The sequence below is a fragment of the Sminthopsis crassicaudata genome, chromosome 1 (genome assembly GCF_048593235.1).
Source record: "Sminthopsis crassicaudata isolate SCR6 chromosome 1, ASM4859323v1, whole genome shotgun sequence".
Lineage (NCBI taxonomy): Eukaryota > Metazoa > Chordata > Mammalia > Dasyuromorphia > Dasyuridae > Sminthopsis > Sminthopsis crassicaudata.
In genome coordinates this window covers 747,949,923-747,972,422 of record NC_133617.1, presented here as the reverse complement: position 1 = coordinate 747,972,422, position 22,500 = coordinate 747,949,923, and the positions used below count along the sequence as shown (strand labels likewise).

At 42.0% G+C, this 22,500-nt stretch overlaps 1 protein-coding gene across 3 annotated transcripts in view; it reads left to right on the top strand.

Annotated features, from left to right (window-relative positions):
* Positions 1-22,500, top strand: part of CACNA2D3 (calcium voltage-gated channel auxiliary subunit alpha2delta 3) — a 1,031,774-nt gene that overhangs the window by 19,428 nt on the left and 989,846 nt on the right. The window lies entirely within an intron of this gene.

The window sequence follows — 22,500 nt, the reverse complement described above, 5'->3', positions numbered from 1 at the left end:
TAAAGAAAGGAAGGGGCTTGCCCAATGCAATGTGAATTTAAGGGCATAGGACTTTTATTCTTTGTCTTTACAGTACCTCGCCTAATGCTTGGCACATGGTAGGCATTTAATAAATGCTCCTGGATCATTTTTTTTTTTTTTTTTTTTAACGTTGCATGGGGAATAATTAGCAGTATCAAGATTTGAACTCGGCTCTCTAACACACAATCTAGCCTTTTTTTTTTTTTTTTTTTTTTTTTGTCACATCTCACATCCTCTCACTTATTCCTCCCCCCTAACCCCCCGTTGGGGTTAAGTGACTTGCCCAGGGTCACACAACCAGGAAGTGTTAAGTGTCTGAGACCAGATTTGAACTCGGGTCCTCCTGAATTCAAGGCTGGTGCTCTATCCACTGTGCCACCTAGCTGCCCCCCTCTCACTTATTTAAGAAATACTTATCTGTGTCTGACCTGGAAAACATCCCATAGAACAGGCTATTTTGTTCAGCCAGTTTCTCTTGAGTGGCAAACTTTCAGCTATTTATTTGACATGAAACAGAACTGTGTTTGCAACATTTGAAAATCCTCCCCTTGATTCGGCTTGGCCTCTGTCTCCTTTGTGGGGTACAGACTAGCCTTTGGCTCACCCGGGACCAGATGCTCTCATTCCTATAAAACTGGCTCTTGGGGCTGATGCTAAATGGTTCTCAATCAGCAAAACCTCTTGTGAACATCTGGGTACAAAATGCTGATCCCGATTCCCTTGACTCCTGGGATATTGTTCCCTTCAGAGGAAAGGTAGGCATTTCAGAACGGCATTAACTTGAAACAGAACTAAGATACTGTTTAGCTTAATTTGGACAAATTCATAGGCAAGGTTGAAAGGGATCTTTGAAATAATTATAACAACAACAAAAATAGTTGTTCAGTCAATATTCAGTCATGTCCAAGTTTTCATGGGATTTTCCTGGCAAAGACACTAGATTGGTTTGCCATTTCCTTCTCCAGCTCATTTTACAGATAGGGAAACTGAGACAAATAGGGAGTAATGTAATTACAGTACAGTAATTACAGGAGTAATGAGTATCTGATGCTGGATTTGAACGCAGGTCATCTTGACTCCAAACCCTATCCACTGAATTATCTAGATGTTCTTCCTAATAATAATAATTACAGTTAACATAAATATATATATATATATATATATATATATATATATATATATACATACATATATGTATATATATTTATTTATTTATCTATTTTTTTAAGGTTTGAGAAGTACTTCACATATATTGTCTCCTTTAATCCTTAAAACAACCATGAGAAGTAGATGCTCTTATTATTTACAGGGGAAGAAATTGAGGCACAGGTCTGTGGCAGGATTTGAATTTGGATTTTCCAGATTCTGAGTCCAGTGATTTTAGAGCACAAATGGATCTTAGAAATCTTTAAAATTTTGCCTATTCCATAAACTAAAAACAGGGGAAATAAAAACAAAAACACACAAAGCATTTACTCTTAGCTAATTCAGTCCTTCATAAGATAAAGTGACAGTGGGAATACAGTGGCCAGAGTGCAGGACATGCAGTTGGTACATTAATGATGGGATCCTTCTCTGAGGCTCTGTTTCCATGCTGTGCTTGCCATATTGTAAGAACCGTGCTGGGCAGTGAAAGGGAGATTCAGTAAAGAAGGGGGACATCTACTATGTGCCAGACACCATGGCAGGTTTCACAAATATCATCTATCTCCTTTTAGACTCGGGTCTCTTTGAGACCATAAGTCAAGGATGCGAGACTTTTTATTGTGTCCATTTTATAGTTGAGAAAACTGAGGGATACAGATGAAATGTTTTGTCCCAGGTCACACAGTTAGTTTCTAGGGATAATTTGAATTGAGGATCAGGGCCCTATTCACTGTACTACCTAGCTGTCTCTCAGTAAGCAAGTTGAAAACACTGACCCTACTATACCCTCCAGAAACCTATTTTAAGTCAGCAGACAAACCCCATGTACCAATGCTTTTGAGCTTCTTGGACAATGACAAAGAATAGCATTTTCTTTAGCAGATGTTATTTAGGAGGATCTCTCCCTACATTCCTCTTGAGAAACAAAATCTCTTTTATCTTAAAGATTAGTGTCTACTTTTCCCAGTACCTTACCAGAGGATACCGTAGAACTTTTCAGTGTGACATCACCCATAAATTTCTGCTGGTGTGTTCATATTCATCAATCATCAATAAGTATTTATTAAGGCCCTATTATTAGTCAGTACCTATGCTGGATACTATAGGATGTAAAACCAAAAAATGAAATATTATCTGCTCTCTAGGAAACATGGACAAATACGTACATTATAAATATATACATACATACATATACATATATACATATATGTGTGTATATATATATGTGTATATATATATATATATATATATATATATATATACATATATATATATATATATATATAATGGGGATTTTGGGGGAGGGCAAGTGGTAATAGCTCATGTAGAATTTTCATATGCATATATGATTTTCTGTGAACACATATATTTATTCATCTCATGCTCTATATCTATGTATCTTTAATCTATACATGCAATCTGGCTTTGATCTGTGTATCTATTCTGTCCATATAATCTATCTCTATGTAATCTATCCTGTCTGTACAATCTATCCTATTTAATCGATGTATGTAATCTAACTGTCCTATGTTATCTATCTATCCTATCTATATACTCTATTCTCTCTATTTTTTCTCTCTCTTTCCTGTGTTTTTTTTTTCTGTCTCTCTGTTTCTCTCTTTCCTCGTCTCTTCCTCCCTTCCTCTCCCTCTTCTTTTATCTCTCTCCCTCCCTGGTCTCCCTCCCTTTCTCTTTCCTTCCTTTCCTCCCTCCTCTCACTCCCCACTTTCTCTCTCTCCATCTTCTCCCTATCTCCTCCCCCCACCTCCTTCGCTCTGTATCTCTCTCTGTTTATGTTTCTCCCCCCCATCCATGTTCAATGCTTAAAAGCAGTTTTACTTTAGCCTTAGCATAGGAATGACATTCAGAACAGGGAATTTCTGTTGAGGATATGGAAGCAGTTAGATGGCAAAGTATATAGAATCCTGAACCAGGTTTCAGGAAAATCTGAATTCAAATCCTACTTCATACTGGAAAAAATTACTTTCAACCTCAGTTTGCTTATCTGTAAAATGAGAAAATTGGAGTTTTTGTGAGGATAAAAATGAGGTTTTATGTGTAAAGTGCCTTGAAAACCCCAAGAGACTTTATGGATGCAAATTGTTTTTAATATTATGTTGATTCAATAGTCCTCCTTTCCTAGTCTGCTATTGGTCCATGGTCTGAAGCTGAAGAGTGAAGAGTTTCTCTGCTTCCACACTATTCAGTTGAACGGTGCTGACTCCTCAGGGCTTACTGGGGGCCAGAGGAAATGCTTGGCAAGGAAAAGTCAGCCTTTTATTTACATGTAAACTCATCTCTAAGACCTGCTCTGTCCCTCAGGTTCCCAGGTGGTTTCTATTTGTTGTAGAAACACCTGAAGCAAGAGGAGAGAGGTCTAGGCTTGGAATCAGAAAGCCATAGGTTCGAGTCTCACCTCTGAGTGATCCTGGCCAATCAGCTCACCCCCCTCAGACTTCTCCCCGTCTCCAAAATGTAACTATAGTTTACCTCGAAGGATTGTTGGGGATACTGAAAGAAATACTGTATGTAAAGCACCATGAAAATGTCATTAATTATTATGGTCCCCCTGAAAAGCCAGAATAGAATTTGTGCTCACACTAAGGCACCAGAGTCTGTCCAGACAGAAACACCTTCTCCCTTACCCCCCATTCCTCAATTTATGGGAATTGGGAAAACCTTGATATTTTCTTCTGGTGGATCTCAGTAGTGAATGAAACAAAGAAAGCCCCCCCCCCCCCCCGGGGACGTAAAATGGGCTGGCAAACCTCAGAACTTATCCTCTGTTCTGTTATTTGGCTGAAGTTGAAGGCTGAAACAAGCTTCCCTCATCTCTCTCCCCACCCCCTGCTTCCCCCAAAGTTATCAGAGCCAAAGCAGCATTCCCATTCAATTGGAACTGAGACTTCCAGCTGAATGACTTGGGCTATCTTTAAGTGATGGAGGGTATTCATAGGCTACAACCAGCTTTGGCTCGTTGATTGTCAATGATTTTGTTTCATGAGATCTGGAGGCAGATCTAAAAAGGTGAAAAATTTGAGAATCATGGGCAACTTGGGGCAAAATTGAAAAGCAAGAGAAGCTCATCCCTTGTGTCTTCCCATCTCCCATTTCTTCATTTTTATATCTTATCTGTTTCTCTCAGATCCCAATTCACTTTAATTTTTCCAATGAGCAACTACTTTGTGTCAGTTACTGCCCATAAGTGCCAGGACACAAGATCAGAGAGAAAAGTCCCTGCCCTGCCAGGCTTCCATTTTTCTGGGAGAAAGAAAAAGTATGCACAAATAAGCTAAAACATAGAAAATAGAAAGTAAGTTCAGTGTGAGGGAGGATTACTGATATCTGAGGTAGCAGAAAAGGTCTTAAGTAGCTGCAGCTTAAACTGTCTTGAAGGAAATAAGGGAATCTTAAAGATAGAGTCAAAAGAGTTGATCTTTCTTTCCCTGAGTGATCAAAAAGCTGTGAACTCCATTCTTCACCTCATATTTTAAAAGATGCTGCTTGACAAAAGGCTTTAACCGGTCCTCTTCACAGGAGATATTGTCATATTAATGGGATTCTCCCTAAAAATCAGAGAATCTTCGAGATTTAAGGGAATGACCATGAGATAGACAGAAGAGCAGAGGGTCTGAGTTCAGAGGCTGGTTCTGCTCTTTACTACACAGGCCAGCCAGCTCTGGCACTTCATGTCCTCTCTCTGGATATTTGGGAGATATTTGGGCTAGATACACCTGGAATACTATAATTCTAAATTTTAGGACTAGTTACTGATTAGTAGGAGTTAGAGAAGATTTGAGAATGGAGAGGGGTTCTGGGCTTCCTGGCATCCCCAAATAAAATCACATGACAAAGGCAACTTTGCTACTGGCAAAATGAACCCTCAGATTGTTCCTGAAGATTTAGATTCTTTCTAGTAGTGAGTTAACTATAAAAGGATTGCTGTTTGGAATGAAGGTGTGTGTGTGTGTGTGTGTGTGTGTGTGTGTGTGTGTGTGTGTGTGTGTGTGTGTGAGAGAGAGAGAGAGAGAGAGAGAGGCCTATTTAAAAAGGGATTCAAAAGATTATTCCCTAATCCATTCACATACGTTATAAAAAGATGGCCAAGCCTCACTGTGGGCATGTCACAGAGAGACGAGCCATGTCCCTGGTGGGGGCAGCTGTTGCTCATGTAGGATTTCACCTTCAAGGTCTACCAGGCGTGAGCCCTGGAAGTCCTTCAGGTCTTAGCATGGAACCATTCCAAGAAGACGACTAGCTTTGAAAAGAATCTGCTTCTGATGTAAGTAAGTGGATTCTGGCTGTTAGAAGAGGATACTTTCCTTCCTTTCTCCCCTCCCAAGTGGGATCACTTTAGTAGCCAATTATAAATCAAGGGGCACAGTAATTGCAGAATTCAACAGTAACTAATGAAAATGAGGGAAGATGACAGTTAGATGGGCGAGCATTAAAACCCGAGAATAAATGGTGATATTTCCAGATTTGTGTTTGTGCGGTGCATGTGTCAGTCGGGTGAAGCGATGTATTTTCATAATGAAAGCATGCTGGAAGCTTAGAGTTTGCCTCCTGAAGCCTGAATGCTAAATAGAAGCAAATTTAACGCTAGCTTGAGAGACAAGGATTCAGACCCAGCAAAGAATTGGGCTTCTCCTTTTAGGGAACCTTGCTGCTCAACCATTTAATAACATCTCCAAAAGGTATGAGAACCGGGGGAAAAAATCAAACATGCATTCTGAGTGCCTGGCTTGCAGGGCGGGCAGCCAGGGGCCAGCCGCAGGAACCTGAGCCCTCTGGACTATGGGAAAGATTGAGATGCAGCAGAGAGAGCTCTCTTTGGCCTTGGACTATGTAGAGCTTCTGTATTCTAGTGGGAAGAAAATAGTATGACAAGAGTGTGCGAGAGCTAAAACTCTCCCTTAATGCACGAGTCTTTCTCTTAGTCTCAAGTATTATGGGAACTTAATGGAGTCTGGCCGTGGATAAGATTCAGTTCAAACACAAGACATAAAAGGGCAGTCTGTCTCCCCGCCTAGCTCGAGCTCATCCCTCTGCCTGGAACGTGCCCATTTCTTGTTTCTGTCTCTTGGACTTCTTTGATTTCTTCAAGGTTACATTCAAGCATCATCTTTTACATGAAGATTTCCCTTATCCCCTTAGATGCTAGTGGCTCCCTGCTCCCATCCTTGTTTCCCAGGTACCTTGTATCTATTTTGCATGTACATAAGCATATATGTGTGCATGTGTGCTTAGAAATAGAAATAAAACTAAATTCATAGACAGGTTTCTTCCCCAGCTTGATTGTAAACTCCCAGAGGGCAGGGACTATTGAGACTGGTTTGTAACTCCAGTGCTTAGCACAGTGTCTGACTCAAAATGGCCATTATTAAATGCTCACTGAAAGGGTACAATTCATTCACACTCTTTTCATATAAACCAGACAAATCTGGTAGTAGCTTTTTCTTTTTTTTTTCCTGAGACAATTGGGGTTAAGTGACTTGACCAGGGTCACACAGCCAGGAAGTGTTAAGTGTCTGGGGCCAGATTTGAACTCAGGTCCTCCTGACTTCAGGGCCGGTGCTCTAGTTGTTCCTGGTAGCAGCTCTTAACCATCATTAAATGTTTTTTGGCATATGGCAGCAGGATGAGACACAGGAGAAGCTCCAACTTTGGCTCTTGCCCCAATGCCACCATGAACCCACTTTATATCCTTGGCCAAGCCTCTTTAGATCTTGGCACCTCAATGTCTTTCCTTTGTAAAATGGAGGGCTGGGATTCTAATGTGAAAATCGGCTGAGCAAAGGGACAATGACTTCTGTTGGTTATCAAAGATGGAGGATCACTTTTCAGGGATCACAGATCTATAACTAGAAGGAACATCAGGGGTCTTTGCAAATACTTTATAAACCAGGTAATGGTGACCTGGAGATGTACAATGACTTTTGGGCTCAGAGTCACCTCAGCAAGCAACATTAGAAGATGGATTTGAGGCTAAGTCCTCTGATTCCAGAATCCGGGGCATGATGGCTACTGGGAATAAAATTCTCATTTGGATATAGCCTGGACTTCATGTCATTGAGTCCCTTTTCTACCTGATGTTCCTGTGGGGTGAGGCTCCTCTCTAGTCACCCACCTTTATAGTCATAACTCCCCTCAGTGTCCTCCTCATTCATTATAGCAGTTAACAAGCAGATGAAATTGGGGATTCCAGGAAGGGATGGCCTCTATATATATGGTATGGCATCCTCGGGTCACAGCTTTGGAAAAGAAAACAAAAACATCTTTGAAACATGTGATGATTTGTTGAATCCACTGATGGCAATTCTATGAGGTAGAGTGGGAGAGTGGGTAGAGAACTGGACTTCTAATTTCTCCCCCAAATCCTATTGAATTATGGGAGCATAGCAGATGCTTGTTCTTCAAGTAACTTCTGAGAAATTATCCATTAAGTCACAGAAACAGGGAGAAGGCTGGGACCTGTCATTTCATGTGTATGAGATATTTCCAGTTCTGCTTCCAAGGCAATCTGCAACATAGAGTCTGAGAGACTTGTCTAGAGCTCTGAGAAATAAAACAACTTGCTCAGAAACATCAGGGCAGTTCAATGTCTCAACAGCTCTCAAAAGCTCCTGGAGTCAGGAGGATCTGAGTTCAAATCCAACCTCTGGCACTTTCTAGCTATGTGATCTGGCCACGTCATGTAATAATACTGTTTGCCTCAGTTTCCTTAACGCTGAAATGAGCTGGTAAAGGACATGACAAATTGCTTCAGAGAACTCCATGTAGAAATGGACATGATTGAAAAATGACTGCGGGACCCAGCTCAAAGTCATCCAGCTTGTATGAAGCAGAGGAAAGACTTCCTAGCTTGAGGTTGGCTCTCTGTCCACTACCACAGGCTGGCCTCCCATTAAGTCGTAACCTTGTATGTTTTGTAGTTACTGATTTAGATACATCTTATCTCTCCTCCTAGAGTATCTAGGTTCAGTTAGATTGGGAGCTCCTTGAGGGCAGAAACATTCTTATACCTTTTTGTACCCATGTAGTGCTTAATATTTCTCGACTTTCACTTTTCTTCTTCTGTCTTATGTGGCTATCACAGTGCCTAGCACACAGTAGGCACTTAATAAATGCCTGTTCATGGAGTGACTGATTTATTATTACCAACCCTAACTGATTAAAGCTCCTTGAGGATGGAAACTGGTTCATCTTTGTCTTTGTATGGTCAGCACAGTAAACACCTAATAAATATTGTCGATCAATTGATTGATAAATGGATCGAGATCTGCCTTGGTGGAAACCACCTAGCCTGTGCTACAGAATCGGACTTATTTCATGGATAGCTTGTCCAGTTGGACCTTGTTATGGTTTTAGGAAACTTGGATTGTTTTCAAATCGGTATTGTTTATTTAAACAGTATATGAAGATATTTCTAAGTTGGGGAAAAGCAGAGAGGGATTATTATCTAACTCAACTTCCCTTTTGATCTGTGAGCCTCCATCTTCTCCCAGTTATCCAGACTTAGCAACACCAGCCAAAGAAGTGAACCTCTCCCCACCCCCTGATGTATTAGATTTTGACTAGTGTCTTTTCCCTATTGTGTTCAGTTCCATTATGTAAATCTATTCTGTCTTAGTGAACTAAAAGCATCAGGCTGGAAACAGCTCGAGGTTTATGCCCTGGCGGGGTTAACTCGCTTTTTTATCCTTTTAAGGTAGATGAATTGAGGATCATGTCGCTAGCTCTGTGGGAGGCTTTTGGGAAGAGACATTAAAACCCGAGTCCCATTTTCCTCTGCGTAGGTATTCTGAGGTGGAGGGCTGGGTCGAGGCATTTGCCAAAGGTTTCCCTCCCACTGGCTTCATGGCTCCAGCAAGATGGGTCTCCCCACCAGAGAGGGCTCAGCATCTCAGAGGCTCCCAACCCTACTGGGAAGCACCAACCCTTCACCGCCTCCCCAGGGCCTGCTATAAGAGCACACAGCTGGGCTTGCACCAGAGCATTAAGAGTTCAAATTAGATCCTGAGAAGAAACCTGATCCCCCAGGCTTGGCAGATTCGGAGCTGAATTTTTGGACCTCCTCCTCCTGCCCCCTTTGTTCTCTTAAGTGTCATGAAAGTCTCTGAAACGATACTGCGTACAAAATGAATTTGGATGTGAACAGGTTTGAAAATAGATTAACTGTCTTGTGACATAGAGAAAAGAGATAATGGAAATGAGAGGATATAGCTTTCATTTGACAAAGAATGAAACTGAGGCACGGGGAGGGGAGAGCCCTAACGCACAGCTGTTTAATGGGTGATGGAATCTTTGGATGGTGGATTTAGAGCTGGAAGGGAACTTTGAGACCTCCTTCATTTTAAAGGCACTGAGAGGTTAATTGACACACAGCTAGTAAATAGTTGATTCCACATGTAGCGCTACCCCTTCTACCATCCAGCCATACCAGGTTCTCTATGTTCAAAATCAAATTTTTTTTGCAATTAAACAATGAACATTATTAAGTGCCTACTATGTGGCAGGCTGCTTGGAGTCCTGGAAGAAGAGACAGTGTCATTTTCCCAAATAGTTTTGGTTGATGAGCTATTAGTGTGATGAGTGGACCCTTTTTAGGAAGATAGTCAAAAGATCAGTAGGAAAGGGAGCTGAAAAGGGGGGTATGGCACAAGAAGGTAGACAAGTAAGGGGAGTCAGGAGCTGAGCTGTTCTGAAGTAAGCATAACATGCAGAGGAGGAGGAAGAGGACAAAGGTAAGAGGTGGGAGAGGAGGAGGTGGAAAAAGAGAAGGCAGAAAGAAGAAGAAAATAATGAGGAAAGAGAGAAAAGGAGAAGAAAGGAGAAAGAGGAGGAGGGAAGGAAAGGAAGAGAAGAGGGAGAAAAAGAAGGAAGAGGAGGAAAAGAAGGGTGAAGAAGAGAAGGAAAGGAGGGAAGGAAAGGAAGAGAAGAGGGAGAAAAGAAAGAAGGAAGAGGAGGAAAAAAAGGGTGAAGAAGAGAAGGAAAGAAAAGATGAAAAAGAGGAAGGGGAAAGGAAGAAAAAAGAGAAGAAAGAAGAGAGAGTGGAAGGGCAAGAAGAGGAGAAAGGGAAAGAAGGAAGTGGAAGAAAAAAAGGAAGGAGGAAGAGGAAAAAGAAAAAAGAGAAGGAAGAGGAAAAGGAGAAAGCAGGGAAAAAGAAGAGAAGAAAGAATAGGAGGAAGGTGGAAAGTAGAAAAGGAGGAAGAGGCAAAAAGAAGGGAAGGAAGAAGAGGAAAGGGAAAGAAACATCAATGAAGGAGTCCTTAGCATAAGAAGGTGGGTGGGGAGGAGGTGAGGCAATCTGGGAATTAGGACCTGAGCCTGGTTTCAAGTGAGCAGTCTTGCCCCATTTGCTAAATGGAAACAGTTTGATTTCCTCCTACCTTAAATGGCCATTGAGGGGATAGTGCAACCCTGGAGGGCTCTGTGATCCCCCTCCCCCCCAGCTCAGCCCTCCCCATTCTCTTGACTTGGCTGGGAGTGCTGTCCACATGCCCCTCTGATGCTGCTCTCTGATGGTGTGCCTGAGACCGTCTCTTTTAAGTAAATCAATGTCTGTCACGTTTGCACAGCCTGGCAGCCACATCCGCTTTCTGTGGAATCACGCCTTCAAGTCGACTGAGCTGATGGACTACTGTGGCTCACCAGCATCCTTAAAGACAGATGGACAGGCAGACAGATAGGGAGAGCCTTTATGAAGCACTAACTGTGTGCAAACAGCCGTCCTGGGGAGCCAACATTCTTATGGGGGAATAAGAACAAGAACAGCCCTTATATAGCACCTTAGGTTTTCAGATTCTTTTATGAATATTCCTCTCATTTGATCCTCACAACGACTCTTTCAGTTGGGGGCTACAACCACCCCATTTTACAGATAAGGAAACTGAGGCTGAGATAGAGTAGGTGACCTCCCCCAGGCTCACACCTCTAGAAAGTCTTGCTTCACTCTATCCAAGGCTTCTTAGGTGTTACCGAATCACTCCAGGTACCCAGGCTCGAGGAGATCTTTCTGTTAAAATGGCCTTTGTTTCAGGCTAGTGAGATTTCCCAGAGGGAATCCCAGAGGGAAAATTGTAAATGGGTGGCCCCGGGAACATCCTCCCCCAGCGCCAGGACTGGTGCCATCCTTCTGAAGCCCTCCCCCGTTTGTTCTGCACGTGGGGTGTCCGTATTCTCGCCCCCGTTACACCCCGGGCTCTTTCGGAGTGGGGTCCCCGTTTGTGTTTCTTGGTTTCCCTAGTACTTAGCATAGTCAGCACCTGGCACTTAGTAGGTGCTTAACCAGTGGTCTTTGACTGACTGATGTACACAAGGTGCTTTGCAAATGTTGAAACACTTCCTAAGGTCTAGTTCTTGATCTCCTGGACTGGAAAATTGGGATTCTTTTTTTGGGGGGGGAGGGACATGAATGGTTCTAGCCTTGAATGCCTCCCCTCCCCCACCCCAGCCCCCGTGTCTCAACCAGTTGTAATTCACCCTGCTTGCTGCCCGTTCTTTTCGCTGGGAGCCCCCCGGACGAGATTTTGCACGGATCTCAGTTTCCCGGGGGAGCCCAAAGCGAGGAACGAGTACCGAACCATGTGCGGCCGGCCTAGCACAGGGCGCTGGCTCTTGTGGAGCTGGCGGGGGGAGGGTTTGGGGGAAAGACGGAGGGCTGAGGGAGAATGGCCGGCCTCCCCTCCCTCTGCCAGGGGATTCTCCGTTTGCACTTGCTCGATCCTAGCACAGGATGGCAGCAAGAGTAAGACGCAGGAGAGAGGAGCTGCCTTCAGTCCGCGGGCTGGACAGCTCCCGCAGCCGGGGGTGGGGGACGCTGCTTTGGGGAGAAGGAGCCGAAGAACTCTTTGTGGGGAATAATTGAAAAAGAATTGGCCAAACGCTCACGGAACCCCCCCAAAATGAACCACCACGTGATATTGTCCCTAAACCCCTCATTCCAGAGACTCTCCATCTCCTGGGGCGAAGGCTGCCTCTGGCCGGAGTTCTGGCCTTCCTCTGCCACTGGAGCCGCCCAGCTCGGGGCCTCCCCGACGGGAAGGGTTTCTCTCCCATGGAATTGTAGCTGTAGAGCCTCAAGGGACCAGGGAGGCCATCAAGGCCGCCAGTCTGAGGCACAGAGCTCTGGCACACTCGGGCAGCCTCACCTCATTACTGTGTGTGTGTGCACGTGTGTGTGTGTGTGTGTGTGTGTAAATAGCGCATGTGCACATGCACCACGATACAGATAGTAAGTGCTGTGTGTGCAATAAGTATATACGGCAAACATTGGGTATATGTAGTACACACGTGTAAATTTTATCTATATGTGTACATACATAAATGCGTAGATATTGCATATTGTGTATGTGTGTAAACATTACATATACACAATATATGGGTCCATATGACGTAATTGTGCGAACATCGCATGTACATATGGTACATGCATGTAAACACTATATAAAACATGTCATACACACATGTAAATATTGTTTTGCATAGGGGAACAATTATACAGGTGTGTAAATATTGCACTACATATAGTACACATGTGTGAATATTACCTGTGCATGTATGTACATTATATAGGTTTGTAAATATTGAATGTATATATAGTATATGAATGCTAACATTGTATATATGCATATGATATATATATGCATAAACATTGTATGTGTGCCTACACATTCCATACATGTGTAAATATTGTATGTAATATAGTATGCATGTGTAGATATTATATATATGTATATATAGACATGTATATATATGCATATATATTTATCCACGCATAAATATTGTTTTGCATATGTGTACATATTATATAGATTATGAAGATTGCATATGTATATATAGTATATATGTGTAAATATATATGTCTATAGTATATATGTGTAAATATTATGTGTATATTTATATAGATATGTAAATATTGTAATCTAGAAGTGTAAACACGTATATGTAGAATACATGTGTGAAGACTGTTTATATATAGTGTAGATGTGTAACTCTTCAATGTATATATACCATAGATAAATACATTTTATATGTATATTGTGTTTATGTGTGAATATCATGTTGCATATGTGAAATGTTATGTAGAGCTATAAATATTATATGCATATAATACACATGTAAATATTATGTGTATAATTGTTTATATGTAAATATAATATATATGTACATTTATGTTGTAAACACTGCACATATCTATTATATGTGTGTAGATATTGTATGTATTATATGTATATATTTTATTGCATATGATTATATGTCAACATAGTGTGTTTTCCATTTGTACACAGATGTGTGTATGTGTACATACAAACCCATATGAACGCATCTGTGTGCAGATATGTATTTCTAATTTCATACTTACTGCTCTTGATGAAGGCTGTCTCCCTTCAGCACTGTATAATTTGTGTGATCAGGGGCTGATTTTATTTCTGGCTTTAAATCTCTGGCACGTGGCTCAGCTTGTAGCTTGTACATAATGGATGATCACTAGATGTTTGCTGAATTGAACTTTGCCCTTCTGTCTAGAAATACTGATTCTCTGGAGGTTCTAAGAGTATCCATTTCTACTATGGACCATTTTGAAGTCACTTAGTCAGTGCCATGGTGCTCCTTGGTGTGGATCAGGGAAATGTGGAATGGACCCTGTTTGCAGATTTCCCTCTAGGTCATCACAGAAGGACACCCTTGTTTTTTGTCTTGTACACGACAAGACCCTCCAACTACCTTGGGACCTTCCAAAACTCACCCAGCTACCTTGGAACTGAGATAATTTTTTCCAAAGTGTAGGGAAATGATCGGCAATGGAAGATTGGTTTTTTTGCCCCCAGAGTTGCTCTTTCTTGCTGTCCCTGGCCCCTTCCTGACATTGCTGTAGAGGATTCTGGGTTATCCATTGACTACTTTGCTTCCCATTCCTTCTCTGCTCCTGCTCTAGGAAAAGGCAGACAGAACTGCTCCCTGTTGGCCTGAATGATGGCTAACCATCCTCAGACCTCCCAGTGAGATTCCCATTCTTAAAAGGAGATCCACTGGACTCTGGTGCACACAGAATTACAGAGTGGGATCAGAGGCTCATACACTGAGAGTAAGTAAGGAGCAGGACTTAGAGGCAAGAAGATATGGCTTCCAGTCTTGCCTCTGAGACACTGGCCATATTACCCCGGGCAGCTCATTTAACTTGTCAGTGTCTAGATTATGCTGGTAGGCCGTAAATTGCAGATCAGGTGCCTACCTGTACTGATGGAGAGACTTTGCCCCCCAGGGACATCCCGATATCAATGTAATCACAGGTCTAATAGCATTTATGTGGTTCATTAAGGCCAGTGAAACATTTTACATACATGAGCTTGTTTCGTTCTCATCTGGAAATGGGGGCCCTTGTTAGCACTCCCAATCTGCAGATTAAGAAATTGAGCCTCACACAGTTACTGCTTTTGATCACCTGAATAGGAAATAGGGAAGAATTTGAACCCTGGTCACAGATCTTAGACCTAGAGCTTGCCCATCGAGTCTGAAACACCCTCTCACCGTTTTCTAGATGAGAACACCATAATCTGGGGAGACATTTGTCCAACATCCCCCATAATAAGCGACACAGAGAGGATTTGAATCTGAGTCTTCTACCTTCAAATGATTGTTCTTTTCTCTGTATATGTTGGCTCCTAACACAGCCATATAATCGAAATCCTTAAGATAAATCAGAGTTTTAGTACCTGGGGGGGCTATGAATTTTAGAAATTATAGCTACGTTTCAATACATTTTATTCTTTTATAGTCCCACATAGTTCATTTTTTTTTTTTTTTTGCATTGACAAACATTATTTGGAGAAGGGATTTGTGTGTAACAGATCCAAGGAGTCCAAGACACAAAGATGATAAGTACCCCAGGTCTCTCATTCTTTGCCCAAATCCCTGGGTCATGAGGTATGGAGGTCAGATCGAGACCTTTCATGAGCACTAATTGTGGCTGTGATGTGGAACAAGAGTAGGAGTCTCTGGGGCCTTCCTCTTCTCAAGGTTACAGGAAGTGCTGCTCAGTTTTCTCCTGAGGGATTTCCTGCCCTCCACGGCCCATCGACCTGAGCACGGAGGGTATTTCGGTCTCTCCGGTTTGTCCTTGATGTTATTGCTCCCAATGCCCTCTGGTTTCTTGGTCCTGACTCAGCAGCTGAGGTCACTGCAGGACAACAGGAGCAGGGCCCAGTGAGGAATGAGCTGTCAGAGGGAGCATTCGGGGGCCAGGCAGAGTCCCCGGATGTGATCAGGGAGGATGCTGCCGGTTGATTCCTCCGGCCCCCATTCTTTGGCCCCTCCTAAATCTGCCCAGATCTGCATGTTGCAAGTCTGATTTCCTCCGGCTTGGCTGTCACCCATCCAAATGGTGTCTCGTACAGTGATGAGCGTGCACATCCCCAAATCTGGGTCTTGGAGGTTATGGACTCAGAAACTATGAGTCTTCATCTCAAAGGAACAATGGGCCAGACAGTGTCTCTTGTGCCATTTTGTAAGAGGAGCCCAGTTATTCTCCAGAAAACGTTCCCTGATTAAATGCATCCCAGTGTGACTCCCAGAATGTGGGTCATTTATTCTCTCTGGTCTAGTGAGATAAGCAGGTGTCAGGCACCCGGGGGAGGGTGGATGGGCCCGTGGCATAATGGGACTACAGGGATAACTTGCTGAAAGGTACACAGGGAGACAGAAACAGGGTCAGAACAGGACACAAAAGTCTGGCCTTCCACACTGATTTGGTTTTATAATTTGTAAGAGTGTTGATGAGACAGCTATCCAGGAGAGTGGCTGATGGGCACAGGGGAGGGAATCTCCATCCTGAGAGTTTCTACACATAAAGAAGCTCAGGACAGACTTCCGGGAGCCCTGCTTGGGTTATCTTACTTAAAAATATAAAAAAAGAAAGGCATAACAGAGTATTTTGGAGATTCTATTGAACAGTAATTTTATTACTCTTTTTAAATTTTAAATAAAGATTTAAAGTATTAATTAACCATACATTGATTATTAATGAATAATAGCATTAATTATATTTGTATAATAACCATTAATATTAATAATTTGATAACTTTTAAAGTTTAAAAAAATGAAACCTCTGCTGTCTTTGGTACTAGAGTCTAGGGTGGGTGATGCTCTTGGGGTGGATTGAGGCTGCCTCCTTTGCCACAGTTGCCCTCATACTCCTGGCAAAAATAGGCAGACAGAGGAGGGCCTCTGCTTCCCAGATTAAACCTTGCCTATCAGTCAAGATAAGTGCTGTGAGCTGTGGTTCAGGGAGATCGTTATCATGCTCAATTTCCTATTGAACTTCAGTGTGCTCCTAGGGCTGCTTATAATTTGTTTAAATGGGCAAGTGGCCCACTAAGATTGCCATCTTCTCTTCAAGGAGAAATGCAGCTCCTTTCTATTGAGGATTCTGAGATAGACAAGATGATTGTTGGGGGGAAATTTGAATTGAGCTCTGAAGATAACAGGAATAATAGATTTGGGGAGGGCCAGAAGGAGAGATGCTTTCATGGATTAATTTGGAAATCACCCTGGGATTTAGGAGCTGGAAAAATAAAGTTTGGTGTGACTGTGATGAAATTTGTAAGATAATCCATCATGAAATGTTATGCATTTTGGGAGAAGTGTTGTAGGCTAGATATCCCACATCCACCCCGCCACATGTATCGTACCTGCTGATGGCTTTCTAACACAGTCCACTCTCTTAGTTTCTCACACCCCTAATTACAGGAACTGTCGGGGGCTTTTGCTGCTTTGCAGGGTCTCCCAAACCTGGAGATCCAGGCCGACTGTCGTGCAGATGAAGCTGCGTAATTTCAGGATTGCAAGTGAGATGGCAGTCCCCAATGTTGCCCAGACCTAGAAAGGGCATGAAAGAGCGTCCCGATGCCATCATTCTGCCAACTCCCCAGAGTCGGTCCATCCATCCTTAGGCATTTAAGAAGCACCTACTATGTGACAGGGAACAATAATTGTCTCTTCTGATCTTAGAAAAGTCATTTAGCTTTTCTCAACTGTAAAAAGGGGATAAGAATAACACTTACCTCACAGGGCTGTACTAAGGACCAAATGATGTAACCCATGTAAATCAGTTAAACAAACTTTAAGCTACCTATAAATGTTTGGTGTTCCTATTAGTATTGTTGTTTCTGGATGGGGACTTTTGCTGGCTTTGAATTCATCATGATATTATCCAGTCTGTACAAACCTGTGATGTTTGGATCAGGAGCAAGGGTTTAGGTGCAAAGCCCCTGAAACTCCTTCAGCTCCTTCCAGGGTTGCCATGCCAACACGTGAGAAAGTGCCTGGATTTTATTATTTATTATTTTATTATTTATTATCCCATCCCAGGATCAAGTTTCCAGCCTTGGGCAGCGATGGGCAGCCTTGAAATCTGATTGCCCATTTTCTCCCTTGTCAGTTTTCACCCTCACCCTTGACTTGAGAAATCAACTTCTTTCTCTAGGAGACTTTCCACCTGCATCGCCTTCATCTCCGACTACAGTTTTCTATTGAAACAACAGACAATCAGTTGATTTATTTATTAAACACTGACTCTGTGTCAGGTATCAAACATGGGTCACTGTACTAAGAGAACAGCCTAACTCACTTTGAGACCTGGGACCTACAGTCAGAGCAGAGAGACCAAAGCTGGAGCAGTATCTCTGGTGTTCCCACTATGATAAGGGGATTAGCCACAGAAGAAAATTATATTTAATAGTTTTATAGACATGTACACTGGGACCACAGTCTCTTCACCAACTCTAGGCTTCTTCCCTGTCACAATGCACCATATTTTTATAAAAAGAGTAGAGGATTATTGAAGGAACTGGAAGCTCCCCCAGCAAATTTTCAGATTACATGGGGGGTTTTTCAAGGAAGGTCAAAAATGGATTTTAGACCATCCCTCAAAACCTGGAAGAACCTTTCATGTCAGAAACCAAGGCTGGTTTTCCATGTCCAAGTTCTAATCTAGCTGATTTCTTTTCTCATCTGGTCTAGGAGTGCCTCAGCTACTTCATGTCCTAGACCCCTTTGAGAGCATCTGCTGAGGCCTATGGGCCATTTCTCAAAATCAGGTTTTTAAATTCAGCCTATGAGATCATAAAGAATTATTAATTAATTATACTGAAATCTACTCATCAGTTTTTCAAGAAAGAGATTATAGAGCCCTGGTCAAGAACTACTGCTCCAGATCATGAGTCCAGAAAACTTCTGGCTCGTCAGCATTTCCCGAATGCAAGATCAGCCTGTATTCCATAGTTTCTTGCTCTGGAAGGCTCCTGAAGTCTCTAGGTTATCACATGGTTGGGAAGCCTCTGACCAGCAGGCAATGCCAGAACCCTAGCAAAGGGGTCTATGCATAGGAGTAGAAGGAAGGAGAGGGTCAGCAAACCAGTCCAGTGTGTGGACAGAGCAAGCTTAGAAAGCAGGGAAGGCAAGAGAATAAGCATTTCGTTAGCACCTACTATGTGCAGGGCACTAGACTAAGCACTTTCCAAATGACTTGATCCTGACTGCCCTCGGAGACAACTCTTAAGGCAACAAAACATTTGTTCTCTTCTCTGTTCTCTCTTCCTGACCTTGTTGGGTTATTATGTTTCTTGGAGTGGACCACAGCTATCATACGGAGATACTCCTGATTTGCACCTTCCTTGGTACATTTCACTAACATCCACTTCCTTAGCTAATTTGGGCTCCATCTTTGGCAAGACCATGATCTTGACAGCCTACCTGCTCCCTGGCTGGTGGCTACTGACTGTCTCGTGGATGGATCAGCGACAAAAGTTATATAATATTCCTTCTTCCTCATCGCCTGCCTTGTGCCGACGGTGACGTTTAATGGAATCCTTTTTTAATCTATCAGAAAACCAGCTGGACAGAGAAGCTTAAATTGGACTTTCAGTGATTTAATACTTTTCCTTTTAAGATCATTTAAAGTGTTGGATTAAAGAAAAGGAAGCTTTTTCTTTTCCATTGAAGGCATCTAAAAATCTCTGTGGTCCAGGTATGGATGTGGACCAGGATGTTTACTGACCTTCATTGAAAGGTGAGGAATAAGTGGGAATTACAAGGAAATCCTTGGCATTAAGAAGCTAGGGACTATGTGGGTCCTGACTAATGCTGGAAGACTTGAAGGGACTTTTAACTGACATAATTAAGTCTAGGAAGATATTCTATATTAGCATATAAATGTGAAGTAGAATAGGTAAATTTAGTGAGAAATCATTGGTGCAGTAATGAAAACCGAAGCAAGGATTAATGCCTGTCACATGGAACTTGTGAAAACCTCCAAAGTCCTAGCAAGTTATCATAGAATTCGTCTCCCTGGGAACTTCTGGCATATCCTATCAAAACCCAGCAGCTCATCCTGGGGCTCCAGCAACTGTATACTTCCTTAGAAGCCCCAAATGATCTCCCAAGGTTCTTTTTTCTGCCCACTAAGAGGTGATTTTCTGCAGGAGATTGCTCAGACACCTAGAAACCTTTCTTTTAAAATTCAGGTTTAAATGGTACCTTTTACTTAATGTCCTTCCTGATCTCTACTACCCAGACTATCACATATTTATTTTCTACATATCTTCTATGTACTTACATATTTCATTTCCCTTGAGATATATGAGAATGTATGCTCCTAGAAAATAAGGTCTTTCTTGTTGTTTCATTTATATCCCTATGCCTAGCAGAGTGTAGATATTTAATCCATATTTGCTGGTTGATTGATTCATGACTTTTAGTCTCTCCTACAAGCACATCTTATTTCCCTGGACTCTTGAGTTGTAGAGACCTTACACCAAAGGAACAGTCATTTCTATCCTATCTTCAACAATTGTGTTTTTACCTTTCATGAATACCTCCTAAGACATAATTATTGTTGGTGGGACAGGGACAAGAGTAACAACTGGAGATATCTTCTAAACTAAATAGGATTGTTGGAACACCTCAATTTGTAGATGAGAAAGTGTGATGATCAGTTGAAGGTCACACAGGTGGGACCTATCTGAGGTGGGATTTCAGCCCACGTCTTCCTGGCTTCATGCCCATCCATTTCTCCCTTTCTTCTTTCCTTCAAGTCACCTTCTAATGTTATCAAGTAGCAGAATGATTTTGGAGTTTTAATAGGGATTGGCTAGACAGGAGAATCGAGTCTTTCTCATCTGGAGAAGATCTTTTTATTTACTAGTACCCTCCATTCCCTGCATTCAGAAGTCTTTGGGAGGTGAGGTGCAACATATAATTTTAGTAAAATAAAACAAAACAAAAATTTTTATCATTTCCAAGAAAAAACATAATCCCAGCCCTAGTGGCTCAGCGGCTTTCCAGAAATAAAAGGGCCGAACAGCCCCCCTTCCCCATTGCCTTTATTATCTTTGGCATCTGGGACAGATTCGGTGCCATCAGGCCTGCTCAAAGGCCCGGGTTCGTGGGCTGTAGTGTGATTCTTTGGCAAGGCTATGGCATATGTTGGAAAGCCCCCAGTTTGCCTTTTGGGTGGCCTTTTATTTGTCTCTCCTCCCCCTAACCCTTCTCCCCAGGGGGGGGATGTGAGGTCAGCCAGCAGAAGCAAGCTGCCTTCGCTTCTCTTGGAGACTGTCCTTTTGCTTTATGGATTTTTCTTTTGATGACTTTTGTGGAGGTTTTGTGCTTGGTCCATTTGGGACTGTTTCTGTATTGATTCTACCTTGGTAGGTAACTGGAATCTATCCATCATTTGTCCAGAAAAAGGCCCTTTTTTGAACTCTGAGCAGCATGGGGTGGTCTTTTGCTTCTCCTTGCCAAGACCAATCAGGATTCTATGGAGTGTCTCCATTCCAGGATAAATGAACTTTTCCGTTTTATATAAAACGTGATCTCCTTGAATAACACGAGCCCCAGTGGACCCAATGATTGTGCTCCAATTTCTATGATGTTTTCTTTTGCCTTTGGATGATTGAATCAAGTTAGCACCTATTGTCACCCAATATTATAATGTTTGATAATAATTTTCATTCACAGAATTTGCGCTGTGGCTTGTTGAGGCAAATATTAAGCATTATGTGAGGAATATAAAAAATACAGAAAATTATGATTTCTGTCCTTTAAGAACCCATAGAACCTGATTGGAAGTCTCAGGTTGAAGTTGTTCTCAGATGCTTTCTCAAGGTTGAAGGTCGTGCTGGGTTCTCAGAGGCCAGCCACTGATGTTCAAGACTAACTCATCAAACTGGAAGGGCGTCCATTATTATTCCAGTGGCACAAGGACTAACTCAACTATGATTGGATGAGTTCTTCAAAAGGCTGTTACCCAAAAGGGATAATTTTTTTTTGATAGTCTTGACTGAACCAATTCAGAGTACGATAGTTGTTAAGGCCTTAAAGAGTTTTGATCTGCTTTGATGGCAAGAACATGTAGTCAGGAAAATTTTGGTAAAATTCCTGCTTGAGTCCCATAGTAGCAGCCTAGTTACAAGTTACGTAGAATTAGGTACAAGTTCTGTCTTTGACAAATCCTAGCCATGTGACTCTCAGCAAATCCCTAAACTTTTCTGTGCCCCAGACAGCACTTTAAGGCTTTGAATGTAGCTCTCTGCATCAATGGAGGGAATTGTATATCAAAAATTTTTCCCATTGATGAAATCAGATCAGAAAATGTGAGAGTAATTAAAATTTTTTTAATAATATTGTATTTCCCCCCAATTACATGTAAAAAACAAGTTCTAACATTCATTTTTAAAAATTTTGAGCTCCAAATCCTTTCCTTCCTCTCCTTTTCCCCCTTCCCTGAGACAGTAAGCAATTTGATATGGGTTATACACAATCATGCACAACTTATTTCCATATTAGTCATCTTGTGAAAGAAGAAACAAATCAAGAAAAAAAAGCCCACAAAATAAAGTGAAAAATAGTACGTTTTGATCTGCATTCAGACTCCATCAATTGTTTCTGTGAAGCTGGAGGACATTTTTCATTATGAGTCCTTTGGACTTGTCTTGGATCATTGCATTGTTGAGAGGAGCTAAGTCATTCCCAATAGATCACTGGACAATGAAGCTGTTCTCCTGGTTCTCCTCAATGTGAGAATATTGAACCCAATGTCATCTAAGGTTCCTTTCCGTTTCAAATCTCACATCCTATGAATCTGGGCATTGGATCTAGTGTGGAAAAAACTCCTAAGAGGGAAATATGTGAGAATATGTTCTAGTCCATTATGGCAATAATGATGGAATTGGCCAGGTTTGGACTAGAGTTAAGAAGCAAATGAAGGAGACCTTACTGACATTTTCCATTCTCAATAATAGATATGAGACAGTGGGGGATTCTAATAGGTAGGTT